Raw genomic sequence first — 18,384 nt, forward strand, 5'->3', positions numbered from 1 at the left:
GATATTAAATTTATTTATGGATTTATTTATTTGAGACGGAGTCTTGCTCTGCCACTCAGGCTGGAGTGCAGTGATGCAATCTCAGCTCACCGCAACCTCTGCTTCCTGAATTCAAGTGATTCTCCTGCCTTAACCTCATGAGTTGCTGGGAATACAGGCGTACGCCACCATGCCCAGCTAATTTTTTTTTTTTTTAGCAGAGATGGGATTTCACTATGTTGACCAGGCTGGTCTTGAACTCCTCACCTCATAATCCACCCACCTCAGTTTCCCAAAGTGCTGGGATTACAGGTGTGAGCCACCATGCCCAGCCAAAATTATTTTTTAAACATTTAATTAAACATATATCAAACTCCTTTTGTGTGCCAAGACACTGTACTAGCACAGGTAAGGGATACAATATAAATAATGTATTCTGGCTTCAAAAAATGTATAAGCTTATAGGAAGGAGATGATGCAAATACAACCAATACAAGAATTATGTTTAGTCCTGATGATCATGAGTAATATAATGCAAAAAGAGAAGTAGAAAATATTAGAATAAAATGTAGAAGGAAGACCCCAGGATCAGTCCTAAATGAAGTCATCCAAAAGGCATGATTTGAAGGGCAACAGAGAATTCATGCTCCAACATATCCTTGCCAGTCTCAAGCGGCAACCCCATAAATCTCCATTAGTCACCCTTCTGCATGAAGACACCAATGTAAAACGTGAATATTCTAGTTAGGCAGGACCTATATTAATCTAATACTACCAATACATAGTTTGATTAAAATATCAGTTTTGAGACATGTTATACTGCCTTAGAATTAAAGACAAAACAAGACTATGGGCCAGGTGTGGTGGCTCATGCCTGTAATGCCAACACTTTGGGAGGCTGAGGTGGGTGGATCACTTGAGGTCAGGAGTTCAAGACCAGCCTGCCCAATATGGTGAAACCCTGTCTCTACTAAAAATACAAATTCGCCAGGTGTGGTGGCGCACTCCTGTAATCCCAGCTACTCAGGAGACCGAGGCAGGAGAATCACTTGAACCCGGGAGGCAGAGGTTGCAGTGAGCCAAGATCATGCCATTGTACTCCAGTGTGGGCAACAAGAGCGAAACTCCATCAAAAAAAAAAAAATGACTATGGAATATAACTTTTATTTTTAATTTTTGAGACAGAGTCTCGCTCTGTCGCCCAGGCTGGGGTACAGTGGCATGATCTCAGCTCACTGCAACCTCCGACTCCTGGGTTCAAGTGATTCTCCTGCCTCAGCATCCCAAGTAGCTGGGATTATGGCACCCGCCACCACACCCAGCTAATTTTTGTATTTTTAGTAGAGATGGGGGTTTCCCCATATTGGCCAGGCTGGTCTGGAACTCCTGACCTAAGGTGATCCACTTGCCTTGGCCTCCCAAAGTCCTGGGATTACAGGCATGAGCCACCGCACCTGGCCCAAAATATAAGTTTTTAAAGTTTAGCTAGAACAATTTTCCTGCAGTTTCTATTAATATTGACTGATTAACTTAAGAACGGCTTTAGTGGTATAGGTGGCTCAGAGAGACAGTAATTACTTACAGCTGAAAGAAACCTTTGGGCACTCTGTTAATTCCTCCATTTTGCACCTGAGGAAACTGAAGCTGAGGAACTAGAATCCAGGCCTCCTGACTCTCCTTGTCCAGTCCGTCTCTTTAGACCACACTGCTCTTTCTTTGGATTTGATAATAGCTACTTTTCTTATATACCCTACTCACACACCATTAATGAACTAAAATACCATTATAAATCCTTCTTAAAGTCCTAAAATGCATATAGGGATAAGCTATATTACTGATGATTAGAAATAATTATTTTTGTTGCAGCCGTGGCCTTAACATTAAAAAATAAAAAGTAAAGAATTATTTTTGATGTGCTGATGGATCTGCTAAATAAAAAAAAAAGGAATTATTTTTGAGAATCATCTGGGAAAGCAATAGTGTAATAAAAAATCATAGGCCAGTTGTGGCTGCTCACACCTGTAATCCCAGCACTTTGGGAGGCTGGGGGCGGGGGGCGGGGGGCGGGGGGAGGGAGCTGGGCAGGAATCACCTGAGGTCAGGAGTTCGAGACAGACTGGCCAACATGGCAAAATCCTGTCTCTACTAAAAGTACAAAAATTAGCCAGGCATGGTGGTGTGTGCCTGTAATCCCAGCTACTCGGGAGGTTGCAGTAGGAGAATCGCTTGAACCCGGAAGGCGGAGACTGCAATGAGCTGAGATCATGCCACTGCACTCCAGCCTGGGTGACAGAGTGAGACTCTGTTTCAAAAAAGAAAAAAAATTCAAAAAGTTGTCTAATTGGACAGCTGACCTATCTCCATGCTTCCATTAACACATCTAACAGATAGAAAATTTCATTTCCTTTACCTCTTATCAACATTATAAAAATACTTACAGTATAGCTGCCCCAAGCTTCTCTAAGATGCTTTACAAAATGTACAAGGAACATCTTTAGTTTTGTAATTCCTTTTCTCACGTATATCTAACATTTGTCTCAAGTCTTCTGTGTTCTTTTTAATGTCTTCCTAACAAATTCATGGCATTTTACCCATAAAAGGTTTCTACATACAGTACTGTTATTTAGAAGCAATGAATGTATTTTCCTTTATATCTGAAACCACTGGCCTAGTGTTGGAATAGTGGTTCTAGAACTTGGCTGCCCAGTGGAATCACCTGAAGGGTTTTTGAAACATACTGGTGCGTGGGCCATATCCAGGCCCCAGGTCTCTGGGATAGAGAGACCCAGGTATTGAGAGTTTAAAAATCTACTCAGGTAATTTAATGGACTGCCAAGGTTGAGAACTGCTGTGCTCGGACTGTTGATGCTGAAGAGGTAATGTGGGCAAATTGGGAATACATCTTTTTATTCAACCCCTTCAGATTAGAGTCATGAATTATGGATGGTAGTAGAAGTTAAGAGAATAGTCTATGGTCATCATCTTTATCAGAGTAATACTTTACATTTAATGCATGTTTCCAACTTATCAAGGATTGTGCTAAGGGCTTTAAGGGAATCATCTCATCTTATGCAATTTTCACCTCAAACTAAGAAGTACTTATCACCAGTTTACAGATGAAGCCAGTGAGGCTCTGAGAGGTTAATTAAGTAGTATGCCCCAAACCATACAGTTCAGAAACAGAAAGACCTGAATTCAAGTCTTATCAACTCCAGAATCCAGATTCTTACTACTATTCCATACTTCTATAGGACTTACTTGCTAATCTAGCTCAATATAAACTGAAACAGGGAACTCTATAATATCCACTGAAAAATTTAGAACTTGTAATGATTAAGAAGATTTGTTAATCATAAAAGTACTAAAGATACTATGGAAATTTTTTTTTTTTTTTTTGGAAACAAAGTCTTGCTGGAGTGCAGTGGCATGATCTTGGCTCACTGTAACCTCTGCCTCCCAGGTCCCGGTTCAAGCAATTCTCCTGCCTCAGCCTCCCGAGTAGCTGGGATTACAGGAACGTGCCACAGTGCCCAGATAATTTTTGTATTTTAATAGAGATGGGGTTTCACCTGACCTCGTGATCTGCCCGCCTCAGCCTCCCAAAGTGTTGGGATTACAGGCGTGAGCCTGGACACCATGGAAGATTTTTAAAAAATTATCTCAAATAAGGAAAGCCTACTTATAAGAGAAAATACACAATATATAATTCTATAAAATAAAAATTTAGGCTGGGCGCAGTGGCTCATGCTTATAATCCCAGTACTTTGGGAGGCCGAGGCAGGTGGATCGCTTGAATACAGGAGTTCAAGACCAGCGTGGGCAACATGGTGAAACCCCATCTCTACTAAAAATAAGAAAATTAGCCAGGCGTGGTGGCACTTACTACTCTGGAGTCTGAGGTGGGTGATCCTCAATGCCTTGAGGATCACTTGAGCCTGGGAGGTTGAGGCTGAAGTGAGCCAAGATCTCTCCATTGCACTCCAGCCTGGGCAACAGAGTGAGACCTTGTCTCAAAAATAAAATAAAATATCTGGAACTGTAGCTTCTAAAATAAAAGAAAGAAAGAAGAAAATAAAATAAATAAAGTTCCGAATACAAAAGCTACTACAGACTAGGTCAGTGGCTCATACCTGTAATCCTGGCACTTTGGGAGGCTAACTTGGGCCGATCACCTGAAGTCAGGAGTTCAAAACCAGCCTGGCCAGCATGGCAAAACCCTGTCTCTACTAAAAATACAAAATTAGCCGGGCTTGGTGGCAGGCGCCTGTAATCTCAGCTACTCAGAGAGTCTAAGGCACGAGAATCACTTAAACCTGGGAGGAAGAGGTTGCAGTGAGCCAAGATCATGCCAGTGCACTCTATCCTCCTGGGCGACAGGGCAAGACTCCATCTTAAACAACAGCAACAACAACAGCAAAAAGCTACTACAAAGTTGAAAGACAATAACAAATTGGGGAAAAAAATATTTGCAACTCACTGACAAAGGGCTAATTTCCCTAATATATAAAGAGCTCCCATAAATAATAATAAATCACAATAACCCAAGAGAAATGGAAAAGGAAGCACAAATGGCTTTTAAAACATAAAAAAACATGTTGGGAAGCCGAGGTGGACAGATCACTTGAGGTCAGGAGTTGGAGACCAGCCTGACCAACATGGAGAAACCCTGTCTCTACTAAAAATACAAAAATTAGCCAGGCATGGTGGTGCATGCCTGTGATCCCAGCAATTTAGGAGGCTGAGGCAGTAGAATCACTTGAACCCAGGAGGCAGAGGTTGCAGTGAGCAAGATTGTGCCATTGCCCTCCAGCCTAGGCAACAAGAGCGAAACTCCATCTCAAAAAAAAAGAAGAAGAAGAAGAAAAAAAACAAGGTACAGAAAAGTGTGTATGGTTTTTAAAAAATATTATAGGCCGGCTGCGGTGGCTCATGCCTGTAATCCCAGCACTTTGGGAGGCCGAGGTAGGCAGATCACCTAAGGTTGAGAGTCCGAGACCAGTCTGGCCAACGTGGAGAAACCCTATCTCCACTAAAAATACAAAAATTAACCAGGTGTGGTGGTGGGCGCCTGTAATCCCAGTTACTCAGGAGGCTGAGGCAGGAAAATCACTTGAACCCGGCAGGTGGAGGTTGCAGTGAGCTGAGATCTTGCCACTGCACTCCAGCCTGGGTGACAGAGCCAGACTCCATCTCAAAAAAAAAAAAAAAAAAAAATTATATATATATATGTATATCTTCCTGACACATAAAATATATCTGGAGGAATATATAAGAAAATAACACACTGGTTGCTTCTGTAAAAGGGGTGGCTAGGGGCTAGAGGCTAGGAGACAGGGATGAAAGGGAAACTTTTCACTATTGAAAGATGAATAAAAAATTTAAAGATACAGATGTTAGAAGGTAAAGAGACAATCAGGACAGATAGCTGATATAATAAAACCTTTCATTTCACAATTGGAAATATAAAGGTTAGAACTGCAAATAGAAAGTAAAAAAAATCTGTGTTAAATATTTTACAGGCCCTACCACAGTGTCTTTCCCAAGATAGGAGTTCAATACATATCTGTTGGGTAGATGAATGGTTACATGTATATATAAAATACAAATTTAATTCGGTTATAGTGAGATAAATACAGTCAGATAGGCTGCTTTCATCTTAACCTGGAAATAGAACTTAGATTATACATTTCTGAAAAATTCTATCTAGATTACCTATGCTTATAGTTATTTACCAACTTACAAAACAAATCATACTATGTTCAACCAGATAGATTTATTATTGTTTTTAAAAATAAAACATATAAGGAATAATCAGACATAAAAACTGTTTTGACTCCAATAACTTACAATGTGCTTTATGAAGAAGAATCCTCACATTGCAATGCCTGTATCCACAGACTACTTGGCCATTATGGAAGGAGAGATAGAACTAAGACAGTTATAATTCAGAACCCAGGTCTGAAAGTATTTTTGCTAAATTCTAACCTAAGAGTTCCTGGTGAAACATGCTAATGCTACAGGTTCCTTTAGGATTAGGATTTTCTCCTTTTTATTTTTGTTGCCATCATCATACCTGGAAGCCAAGAGTCATAATAACTGCTCAATTTTCTCTAATTCATATGTTTGGGATGGGTGTGGTGGTTCACACCTGTAATGCTAAGACTTTGGGAGGCCAAAATAAGAGGATCACTTGAGGCCAGGAGTTCCAAGCCAGCTTATACAACAAAGCAAGACTCCATCACTAACTTAAAAGAAAAAAAGTTTGTGTCGAAACACCATCTTATTTCCTTAGCACAAGTGAAGTTTCTTTTTTTCAGCTGAAAAAAGATCATTTCATTTCAAGCTACCAGTAAACTGTTTCTCAGTCACTTCTTAGCATCTAGACACAACATTCATGGCCCCTAGGAGCCAGTGTATCTACCAGAACAAGTATCTTGCCCGATTCAAGTACAAAAACCATATTTCTTTATACTTAACACCTTTCTTTTTCCCATTTCAAACTCTCCTCTTAAAATAAGGACTTCACACTAAGTTCCAGTGTGGTAGGCAGAATAACAGCCTCTGGAGAAGTCCACAGCCTAATCCCCATAACCTGTGAACGTGTTATCCTATTACATGGCAAAAGAAACTTGCGGATGTGATTAAGCTGAAGAACTTTAAGATAAAGAGAGAAGCCTGTATTACCCAGGTGGACCCAATCTAATCACATACATCCTTGAAAGTGGAGAACATTAACAGACTACGGTTAGAGAGAGATGGGATGGTTAAAGAAAAGTCAGAGAGATGTGACATTGTTCCTTCTGAATGAGAAAGGGGGCCACACATCAAGGATTGTGGTGGTCCCTAGAAGCTAGAAGAGGCAAGGAAACAGACTCTCCCATAGAGGCCTCTAAGAGAACAATGCCATGCCTACACTTTATTTGAACCTGGTGAAAACTGTGTTGAATTTTTGACCCACCACTAAGTTTGCGGTAATTTGTTACAACAGCAATAGAAACTAATACATCTAGTTTGCAGTCTGAAAATACTCTTAAACCCCAGCTGATTTTCATTGCAATAATAAACACCACCTTTGGACATCAATGAATGATTTAGCTCTTTCAATCTGAGGTTACAGAAAATTTCTAGTTTCCTAAAATGCTTCATCCAGCTGCTTCCCCTTCAAGCTGCAAAAATTCATCTAGTCATTTCATAATACACTATTACCTTAACCATATACAACCATATCATATATATAAAATTTGCATGTATATAGTAAGGAGATGATTATAAATGGACAAATACTTTTTTCCTGATTGAATTCTATCTCCTCAGACCTGTTTAGAGATCTTGCTCCATCAATCAGTTGTCCTCTGATGTCAACCTTTCCTTCCACCCTAAGATTTCTGCCCTTAGGCTATAAACTAATGTAGGCCTATTTCATTTCGGGGTCGGGGGGAGAAATTAAGTACAATCCTCAGCACTGTTTCTGTTCTCAACCAACATTTTTAAAAGGAAATCTGTGTTATTTCTCCTTATTTTTCAGCTCACTACAGCCTCTCTACTCCCTAGACTCTCCTGAAACTGCTTTTGATTCTGATCCCCTAATTGACAAATCCAAAGAACTCTTCTCCAGGAAAGTCCACCTTACTCACTCAATCTGCTCCTTGACATCTTCTACCTTGGTCTCTGTGATACACACTTTCCTGATTCTCCCCCTCTGAACTGTCCTGAGTCTCCTTAGCATAACCTCTTCCCCCTCAACCTATTCCCTAAACCCTGGGATTTCCCAGCTTCCTCCCATCCATTTTCTTCTCTTGTCATTCCTCAAGGAGGCCTTCCCTAAATCAACATTTCCTCCTCAAGACATAATAACTGCCTCCATTCTCACTGGAATATGAGTGCCTTTGGGGTCTTCTTTCCATGAGGACTCTGCCACAGTTCCTAGAAGATTTTTTAGAAGTTGAGTGACTCCCCAAACTGACATTTTATAAAGATTAATCTGGGAGGGAATGGTGTGTAAGACTGACTGGACTGGGTAGTGCCTGGAGACAGGAAAACTTGTTGAGGAGGCATAGAGTACAAATGATCCAACATGAAGTGAAAGGAAGCCTGAAGAAAAGGGAAGAAAAGACAGGAAAAATATTGCAGAGGAAATATTTAGTGACATAATTTGATGATACACTAAGGAAGAGAGAGGAAAAGCCAGAGATGATTCAAAGGTTTCAGGCTTGGGAGACTAGAAAGATAATAACATCATGAACAGAAATGGGGTAACCAGGTATTAAATTAGGTTTAGGAGGGAGATGAAGCATTCAGTTTTAGATATGAACCATCAAATCAGACCTGCCCTACAGGCAGTTGGAAGACAAGGCTCTGAAATCAAAAGAGAAATCAGGCCAGGCGCAGTGGCTCATGCCTGTAATCCCAGCACTTTGGGAGACCAAGGTGAGTGGATCGTCTGAGGTCAGGAGTTCGAGACTAGCCTGGCCCACATGGAGAAACCCCATCTCTACTAAAAATACAAAAATTAGTCGAGTGTGGTGGCAGTCCCTGTAATCCCAGCTACTCAGGAGGCTGAGGCAGGAGAATCCCTTGAACCCGGGAGGTCGAGGTTGCGATGAGCCAAGATCATGCCACTGCACTCCAGTCTGGGCAACAAGAACAAAACTCCATCTCAAAAACAAAAATAAAACACAAAACGTTTTCAGCTATGACTAATAGCTTGTGTCATTTGAGATGCTGACTTTAGAAAAATAACAAATAATCTAATACTACTTTGCCTTTATCTGTTTCCAAGGAGTTGGAATTGTAAATGCACTTAGAGTTGTCATATGATGATTATCTCTTAGTCACAAGGCAGTATTTTTCACTCTATAACAATAGCAATTATACTCATTTAAGGCTGTGTTAGCATGAGAAGTGGGCAGTCAAGTTTTAATTTAGAAGGTGCCATGAGAACACTGCATTTTTCCATTATTAATTTAAATACAATCAATCTTACTTAAAAAAATATGTTTTATTTACATTTTAGAACTTTCTAGCAGGAAACTTAGCAATGCCTTCCCCTCTGTACTCTACACATATACCTAAATTAGCAGGGCATGGTGACAGGTGCCTGTAATCCCAGCTACTCCGGAGGCTGAGGCAGAGAATTGTTTGAACCCGGGAGGTGGAGGCTGCAGTGAGCCGAGATTACACCACTGCACTCCAGCCTGGGCAACAGAGAGAGACTCCATCTCAAAAAAAAAAAAAGTGCCACTTCTATAACATGGGAAAAAAACCCTCAAGTACTTCTCTGGCTCCCCTCTCACTTTTCCCATAAACTAAATGAAAAGATTCCAAAGATCTAAAGGATGGTGAAGCCACCAGGTAGAAGTAAGATGGAAAGAGCCTAGGTCCCCAAGTCACAGCTTAGAAGATAATTGCTCAGAAGAGCTGCCCAACCAGGAATACCCACTTTGGCCTGTTGCATGAGCAGGAAGCAAGTTTATTTCTTTCAAATAATAAGGCATTTCGGGGTTGTATATTACAATTTTGGGCAACCCTGACTAATACATATACTATATGTCAAATATTATGGCACTTTGGCTCCCCTGTAATCCCAGTACTCTGGGAGGCTGAGGTGGGTGGATCACTTGAGGTCAGGAGTTTGAGACCAGCCTGGTCAACATGGCAAAACACCATCTCTACTAAAAATACAAAAGTTATCCAGGTGTGGTGGTGGGCACCTGTAAGTCCCAGCTACTCAGGAAGCTGAGGCAGCAGAATCGCTTGAATCCAAGGGGCGGGGACTGCAGTGAGCCAAGATCACACCATTGCCTGGGTGACAGAGCAAGATTCATCTCAAAAAAAAAAAGAAAAAGAAAAAAAAAGGAAAGGCTGGGTGCAGTAGGGGGCTCAGGCCTGTAATCATAGCATTTTGGGAGGTCAAGGCAGCTGGATCACTTGAGGTCAGGAGTTCAAGACCATCCTAACCAACATAATGAAATCCCATCTCTACCAAAAATACAAAATTAGTCGGGCATGGTGGCACATGCTTGTAATCCGAGCTACTTGGGAGGCTGAGGCAGCAGAACAGCTTGAACCTTGGAGGCTGAGGTTGTGGTGAGCTGAGATCGCACCATTGCACCCTAGCCTGGGCAACAAAAGTGAAAATCTGTCTCAAAAAAATAAATAAATAAGAAATATTGTGGCACTTTAAAAGCATTGAATAATTTAGTTCTCAAAAGTTTTCAGATGAGAGAATAACATTTAGTGATTTTAATTTGGTGGCCCAAGGTCACCAACCTACCTGAATGGTGGAGCCACTCTGGTTTTGGAGCCCATACTTTTTACCACTAGGCTGTAATGACTCACCAGAGCAAAAACATTTTTGAAAAAAAAGAGTAGGCTGGGTGCGGTGGCTCATGCCTGTAACTTTAGCACTTTAGGAGGCAGAGGCGGACGGATCAAGAGGTCAGGAGTTCCAGGCCAGCCTGACCAACATGGTGAAACCCCGTCTCTACTAAAAATACAAAAATTAACTGGGCATGGTGGCAGGCGCCTGTAATCCCAGCTACTCAGGAGGCTGAGGCAGGAGAATCACCTGAGCCCAGGAGGTGGAGGTTACAGTGAGCCGAGATTACACCACTGCACTCCAGCCTGGATGATAAAGTGAGACTCTGCCTCAAAAAAAAAAAAAAAGAAAAGAAAAAAGAGTAATGGAGAGGACCTTCCTTTAATTACCAGAAACAATAATATATTATAAATCTATAAAAATAAAAAAGAATAAACAAGAGAAGTAGATAGGAACACAGTCAAAAATAACCCCAAACAATATGCCGGGGGAATTTTTTTTTTTTTTAATGGAGTCTCACTCTGTTGCATAGGCACAATTTTGGCTCACTGCAAACTTTGCCTCCTGGGTTCAAGTGATTCTCCTGCCTCAGTCTCCCAAGTAGCTGGGATTACTGGTGCCCATCACCATGCTTGGCTAATTTTTGTATTTTTAGTAGAGATGGGGTTTCACCATGTTGGCCAGGCTGGTCTCAAACTCCTGACTTTGTGATCCACCCGCCTTGGCCTCCCAAAGTGCTGTGATTACAGGCATGAGCCACCATGCCCAGCCTACAACTCATTAATTTTTATTACAACCAGAAGACATCACTAAAACTATGGTTGGTCTGGGGAAAAATGTTTACAATACATGATGAAATAGTTTCTTTGGCAATATTACATATGAAGACTATATAAACTGCAAGTAAGGGTGGCCCCAAAGCAACACCCATCCCAGTCTTTCAAGTGTGGCTCCCTGCACCTGCCGCCACACTGCTCCTTTAAGTATCACCAACACAACTGAACATTACGTTTCTTTCTCCTTTATAGGTCTTTCTTTCTATTAATGATAGTGGTTATTTTATTCAGAAAAAAATACAAGACTAAAAAATTATTGCTCTAGTAAATTAACTTGATCACTAGAAGTCTAGTGGCTAGAAAAGGTCAATGACCCTAAGCATTGATAAGAAACTTCTCTAGTCTGCAAATTGTTTGTTTTCAATGAGAAAGTTAATTGTTACCTTTCAGAGAAAGTGCTAAAGACAGTGCCTAGTCCATAACGGGCACTTAGTATCCCCCCTTCCCCTCAAGCAGTGTGTTCGTGTTTATCCAGACCCTGAAAGGCTGAGCACAGTGGCTCATGCTGTAATTCCAGCACTTCGAGAGGCCAAGGTGGGTGCATCACTTGAGCCCAGGAGTTTGAGACCAGCCTGGGCAACATATAGAGATCTCGTCTCTATATTTTTATTGAAAAAAAAAAAAAGACCCTTCAAGAGTCTTTCTTTTTTGAGACCAAGTCTCTGTCGCCTAGGCTGGAGTGCAATGGCCTGATATGGGCTCACTGCAGGCTCCGTCTCCCAGGTTCAATTGATCCTCGTGCCTCAGCCTCCTAAGTAGCTGGGATTACAGGTGTGTGCCACCATGCCTGGCTAATGTTTTGTATTTTTAGTAGATATGGAGTTTTGCCATGTTGGCCAGGCTGGTCTTAAACTACTGGGCTCAAATGATCCCCCCGCTTCAATCTCCCACAGTTTTGGGATTACTGGAGTGAGCCACTGTGCCCAGCCAGGAGTCTTTCTAAACAGCAGCAAAATCAAAGTGGCCAATATCTTTATTCACCCTTCCACCAAGGGAGACTGATCATGCCTTATCTCTACAACCTGAGAGACCTCTCCTGAACTTTTAGGTTTTGACGTTCTTTTTTTAAGAGACCAGGGTGTCACTATATTCCCAGTCTCAAACTCCTTGCTTGAGGCGATCCTCCCACTTCAGCCTCCCAAAGTGCTGGGAAAACAGGTGTGAGCCACCGCATGTGGCTGATTTTATTTTTAAAAAGGCTGGGTGGCTGCCCAGTATAATAGCATCTAGGACCAAATCTCTATAAGTTATCTTGAACTTAGCCACTCAAAGTTATGGCACCACCCACACATTTAACCTCTATTGCTATGCTGTTGTTTTGGTTATCTCCCAGAGCACAAGCAGGTCACCTGATCTCAACCTAACTCAGTAAAACATCCACTGTGATGCTTGTAGGCTACAGCAATAGCAGTACTCGAGGCTTCTTTTCAGTTCTCTAGGAAGGTCCCTGGTTCATATGGTGGCTCTATCCTACTCCCTTTAAAAGTAAAATTCTGGCCGAGCACAGTGGCTCATGCCTGTAATCCCAGCACTTTGAGAGGCCGAGGCAGGCAGATCACGAGGTCAGGAGTTCAAGACCAGCCTGGACAACATGGTAAAACTCTGTCTCTACTAAAAATACAAAACTTAGCTGGGCGTGGTGTCGGGCACCTGTAATCCCAGCTACTCAGGAGGCTGAGGCAGGAGAATCATTTGAACCCAGGAGATGTAGGTTGCAGTGAGCCGAGATTGTGCCACTGCACTCCAACCTGGGCAACAGGGCGAGACTCCATGTCGAAAAAAAAAAAAGTAAAAAAAAGTAAAATTCTCTGGGACTTGCTATCTATGGAGTATTTATTCTCCATCTGTCTTAGGCAACAAGAAGTGCATTCTCTTTGTCTAACAAAGTAGCAAGTTGGTTTTAGCCTGAATATTTCTTCTCTAGCTTTTGAATAACTTCAGGCTCACAAATTATCTATTAGGTAACACATTACTTTCTATGTATATCCTCAAGGACAGCCCTCAAAATTTTATTTAGCTGCAATTTTGTTCTTCATAATAACGTGGTCACAGCTAGGTAGGCTCCTGTATCTCCTGGAGTCCACCCCCAACTCCATGCTTCCACATTGGGAAGTATAGTCAAACATTAAAATTCCCAAGAGGCAATCAACAAAGAAGGTTCTCTGCAACTGGTACTTAACTATTTCTTGCATTATCTGGGTACAGTTTAAAGTTTGAAGCAAAGTAGCAGATCTAATAAAAAGCCAGTTTTGAACTGTAGCATTTTGTGTTTTTGTTTCTCTTAATTTGACAAACACATTCCAAAGCTGTTGCAACCAGTCTGTGCAAGAACAACAGTGTGTTGTTCCTCAGTGCGTCTCAACTTCAGATAAAACATATATTGCATGTAGAGCTAAAACTGACAAAATTAGTAGGACCCAGAAAAACTTAAGGGGTCCCAAAGTTCTACATAATTTTAATTTGCCAGCATAAAAACTACTATTGTCTCTAAGCTACATCTTATACAAGTCAAATATCATTATGTGGACCCTCATTTTACAAATACAAATCAAGAATACATAGTAGACTAAACAGATACTTTCTTCTATAGGAAACACTTCTTGTACTCCCAGCCCCACAAACACCCATAACATTCATGGCTTCTTTCTTGATACTCTTATTCCCCTACATATCTCCTATAAAACACACTGTACCAATTTGTTTATGTGTCAATAATCCTGGGATGGAGATGGGCAAGGACAGTATCTTCCTCTTCTAAAACAATATCTGACACATTGTAGTTTTTTATTTTCATATTCTAAATAAATGAGTGAATGCTTTGAAGCATCTGGATTGTTTTTTGCATCTTTTTTTTTTTTTTTTTTTTTTTTTTTTTTTTTTTTGAGACTAGCTCTGTCACCCAGGCTGGAGTGCAGTGGCATGATCCCAACTCACTGCAAACTTCACCTTCCAGGTTCAAACAATTCTCATGCCTCAGCCTCCTGAGTAGCTGGGACTACACACACTCACCATCACACTAGGCTAATTTTTGTATTTTTAGTAGAGATGGGGTTTCACCAGTTTGGCCAGGCTGGTCTCGAACTCCTGGCCTCATGTGATCCCCCTAACCTATGCCTTTCAAAGTGCTGATTACAGGTGTGAGCCACTGCACCCGACTGGTGCTGACAATTCTTATGTATGATTATGTAGCCACTTCTAGCACAGTGTCTGAAACACAGCAGGCCTCCAAAAATGTTTTTTTAGGAATGAATTTTTAATATTCTAGGTTCATCTTCAACTCATTCAAGCATAAAGTTTCACACATTTCTAAAATAGGTCCATTTTAAAATTTAGAAGTTTTTTTCATGGTTATTTTAAACTCCTTTGTATTTCTCTGTGGCTTGTGCCATTATTATTGCTATTTAAATTTTTGATTTCATTTGAAATATGTAAGAGACTATTAACTAAGAACTGATTCATAGATCAAGTGGGTAGATCACAGAATTTAATTACCTATAAACTGTCTGTCAGGGGTGTTATGAACTTTAATACCCATAAAGGCTTCTACCACGCTGGGATGAAAGACATTCATGAGTAATGAGTCAGTATCAACAGTGCAGCAATAATTTGCAAATTTAAAAATACATCTAAAATACAATTTCAGGCCAGATGCAGTTGCTCATGCCTGTAATCCCATAACTTTAGGAGGCAGAGGCAGTCAGATCACTTGAGGTCAGGAGTTTGAGACCAGCCTGCCAACACGGTGAAACTCCATCTCTACCAAAAATATGAAAATTAGCTGGGCGTGGTGGTGCTCACCTGTAATCCCAGCTATTTGGGAGGGTGAGGCAGGAGAATTGCTTGAACCTGGGAGGTGGAGGTTGCAGTGAGCTGAGACTGAGCCATTGCACTCCAGCCTGGGTGACAGAGTGAGACTTTGTCTCAAAAAATAAAAATTAAAATAAAATAAAATACCATTTCAGTTTTATGAGAGGACACATTAATATGCCATATCATAGCTAACACCAAAATTAGAAATAATTTAGATTTTTACTAATGCTTCTTACAGTTAATTGTTTCCAACTAAAATATATCAAGTTTATTGATAGAACTTAATATTCAACTACATTTTAGAAAGACTTTTATCTTGTTATGGCAGTTGTTAATCACTTAGCTCCTAAATGATCTCTAGAGCATTACTAGATTTCATGATAAAACCACATTTTCCCTTAATTGCTATTATCCAATCCATAAAAATCTTTTTTCTTTTAACTCTCTTAATTTTTTAGTTTAATTTTCCTGTTACTACTATCACCAATCTAATTCAAACCAATCAGCTCATGCTTGAAACAGTACCTCTTGATCTGCCTGTATTTTCTCTTTCTTCTCTCTAGCAGCTCTCCAGACTACAGTGTTGTTTTAAAAATAAAATCTAATCATGTCACTGAATATAAGTCTGTAAATTCTTCCCCATTGTTGTTAAAGCCAAAACTCTTTAGGCTGGGAGTGGTGGCTGACACCTGTAATCTTAGCACTTTGAGAGGCTGAAGCAGGTCTATCGCTTGAGGTCAGGAGTTTGAAACCAGCCTGGCCAACATGGTGAAACTTCATCTCTTCTGAAAATACAAAATTAGCACCAGGCATCGTGGCTCTTGCCTGTAATCCCAGCGCTTTGGGAGACTGAGGCAGGCGGATCACAAGATCAAGAGTCTGAGACCAGCCTGGCCAACAGGTGAAACCCTATTTCTACTTAAAATACAAAAAATTAGCTGGGCGTGGTGGCAGATGCCTGTAATCCCAGCTACTCAGGAGGTTTAGGCAGGAGAATTACTTGAACCTGGGAGGCAGAGGTTGCAGTGAGCCAAGACCTCATCACTGCATTCCAGCCTGGGCAACAGAGTGAGACTCCATCTCAAAAAATAAATAAAATAAAATACAAAATAAAAACACAAGTTAGCTGGGTGTAGTGGTGTATGCCTGTAATCCTAGCTACTTGGGAGACTGAGACAAGAGAATCACTTGAACCCAGGAGGCGGAGGTTGCAGTGAGCCCAGATCGTGCCACTGCACTCCAGCTTGCGTGACAGAGTGAGACCTTGTCTGAAAAACAAAAACAAACAAAAAACAACAATAGAAAATCTCTTCAGCATAGCCTTCAAAACCTTAGCCATTCTGTCCGTCATCTACTCATTAGCTTCCTGTTATAATACATTCTTTTGGCTTCCTTCTCTAGCCACACTCCCCACTTCTTCCCCTGCTCCCTGGCTTTTTTTTTTTTCTTTTTCTTTTTTTTTTTTTGAGACAGGGTCTTACTCTGTTGCCCAAGCTGAAGTGCAGTGGTGAGATCCTGGCTCACTGTAACCTCTGCCTCCCAGGCTCAAGTAATCCTCCAGCCTCAGCCTCCCGAGTAGCTGGGACTACAGGCATGTGCCACCACATCTGGCTAGGTTTTTTGTTGTTGTTGTTGTTGTTGTTGTTTTGTTTCGTTTTGTTTTGGTAGAGATGGGGATCTCACTATGTTGCCTGGGCTGATCTTGAATTCCTGGCCTGAAGTGATCCTTGATCCTCGGCCCACCTAAGCTCTGGGATTTCAGGAATGAGCCATCAAGCTCAGCCAATGATAACATTTTTACTAGAATATATCAATGCCACTTTGAACTGCTACTATAAAATCACAACAAAAATAGCAGATAGAATTACTGAATGCTTACTATGTGCTAGGCACTGTGTCAAGGGCAATGCATACAATACCTCTTTTAATCCTTTGAGTAGTATTACTAAGCCCATTTTACTCAGAAGAAAATGAAGGCTCAGAGAAGATGTCGTGCTCAAAGTCATACAACTATTAAGTGATAGAGACAGTATAGTCAATATTCAACCCAGGTCTATCTGACTCACTCCTGATTTCTCTGTCCTTTCTTAGCCACAAGTATCTGTATGCTAGGACTCACTAGGACATCATAAGTTATTTGAGCTAATACGCTGTTAGAGAAGGAGCACGGGCTTTGATGTTAGATCAGCTTTGAATTTGAGACCCAGCTCTGGCACAGACCAGCCATTTGATCTTAGACAAGTTACATAACCCTCTCTCTACACTCCCACCCTAAATCTTAGGTTCTATATCTATAAATTGGAAATAATATCAGCCATCTTGCAAGGTTGCCATAAAAATTAGGTATAATATATATAATGTGCTTGACACATCATACGTATTCAATAAATCACTTTTTATCATTGTCTTATACAATGACTTTATTTGTCCAGTAATTGATATATTTGGCAACATTATGTTTTAGATTTTGAAGGATAGGCTATTCTGTGATTCAGAAACATTGTCACCAGAGATGTAGAGTATGTGTCCTTTTTTTGTTTAGAAAAAAATTATCATATATTTCTCTTAAAGTGGTAAGTCTATAAAACATGCCTAATAAACCCATGATTAGTAACTGAATAATTATCATACAGCATAAACAAATGCATGAAGAATCCACAAGTAATCAGAAAAATCTACTTTATATGAATCAGAAAGAATAAGTAGAGTTCATCAAATTACTTGAGTTTTATCTCTGATTCATTAAGTTCTGAAACATAGGTACAATTTAATGTTTACAATTTAACCAAATAATGAAAATGGAACATCATCTGCACCCTTAAATGTATAGTTACTGGTCAAAAAGTTTTGGTCACCATTTGTATAAGCAAAATAAATGAGCAAATATGTTTACTAAATGATGCACAATATATGTTCATATTCATGTGGAAATTTAAAAAAAATTTATTTAATTGAAAAGAGTAGGCCAAGTGCAGTGGCTCATGCCTGTAATCTTAGCACTCTGGGATGCCGTGATGGGTGGATCACTTGAGGCCAGGAGTTTGATACCAGCCTGGCCAACATGGTTAAACCCTGTCTCTTCTAAAAATACAAAAATTAGCTGGGCCTCGTGGCGTGTGCCTGTAATCCCAGCTACTTAGGTGGCTGAGGCACAGAATCGCTTGAACCTAGGAGGCGGAAGTTGCAGTGAGCCAAGTCATGCCACTGCTCTCCAGCCTGGGTGACAGAGTGAGACTCTGTCTCAAAAAAAAAAAGAGTGTATATAGGATATCCAGCAGCAACAAACCTAGTAAAAAAGATGAGTTTCTGAATCTGTGATTTTGTAAGTAGTCTCCTAATGCTCATTTCGATTCTGGATTAAAAAAAAATTCCTCATGGAAGACTCAAATCTAAATGATGGCTCCCTAAATAAAGAACTACTTTATGCTTAAACAATATAAT

The sequence above is a fragment of the Aotus nancymaae genome, unplaced genomic scaffold (assembly GCF_030222135.1).
Source record: "Aotus nancymaae isolate 86718 unplaced genomic scaffold, 86718_ANA_hifiasm-v0.15.2.pri h1tg000062l, whole genome shotgun sequence".
NCBI classification, from domain to species: domain Eukaryota; kingdom Metazoa; phylum Chordata; class Mammalia; order Primates; family Aotidae; genus Aotus; species Aotus nancymaae.